Below are 754 nucleotides of genomic sequence, written 5' to 3' on the forward strand. Positions count from 1 at the left end.
TAGGTATCTGATGCTGGCAGAGCTCATCTCCTCTCCGCACAGGGATAAACGATGTGAACTCTATTGGCACATGTGCGTTTTGTGACCCCGCGCGTGTCTTCTGCTCCCCTCTTCCCCCTCTGCCAAATTAAACCGGGATTTTTAGGCTTGTAGCAAAGCAGAGCCCCAACTGGGTACACTTAAGATACAGCCCTGCCAGTCAAGGGGGTGGCAAACCCAGGCTGGCAGCTGGTGCCTCGGCGCCCTCCCTTGCTCCTCCTCGTCCCTTCTGTGCTTGTGCCAGCAGGACATGGCACCCGGCACAACCCCCCCATCCTGAGCACGAACGAGGGCTCTGCCCAAGCTGCCGAGCGAGTCACGAGGCTGTGGAGGGGCTGTGCTTGTGTTTTGGAGAGGCTGGGGCAGGTGAGCCGTGCTGGAAGCAGCCGAATCACCATGGTGGGGAGAGGCGCTGTTGGATGTGCCAAAATAGCTCTGCCTGAGCAGTCAGTTGGCCTGCTGGGGTTCAGCGGCGGTGAGTATAACGTACATGCCTGCATGCGGGTAGTGGCTACACCCTCATCTCTTCTGCAGGGAGGACTCCTCCCTGCCAGCATCTCCCTGTGTTGAGGGCCAGCACATTTGGGGTGATTCTTCTGGAAAGCATCCTCTCCAAACTGCTCATTCTGCTTTTGCTAACGAAGAAGCGTGGCTGTTCATCTTGACAGGTGGAGATTTGTCGTGTTCTCTCCTCTTCATCCATCCTTTTCTCTCT

Source organism: Mesitornis unicolor, unplaced genomic scaffold (assembly GCF_000695765.1).
Source record: "Mesitornis unicolor isolate BGI_N332 unplaced genomic scaffold, ASM69576v1 scaffold25668, whole genome shotgun sequence".
In the NCBI taxonomy this organism is placed as follows: Eukaryota; Metazoa; Chordata; class Aves; order Mesitornithiformes; family Mesitornithidae; genus Mesitornis; species Mesitornis unicolor.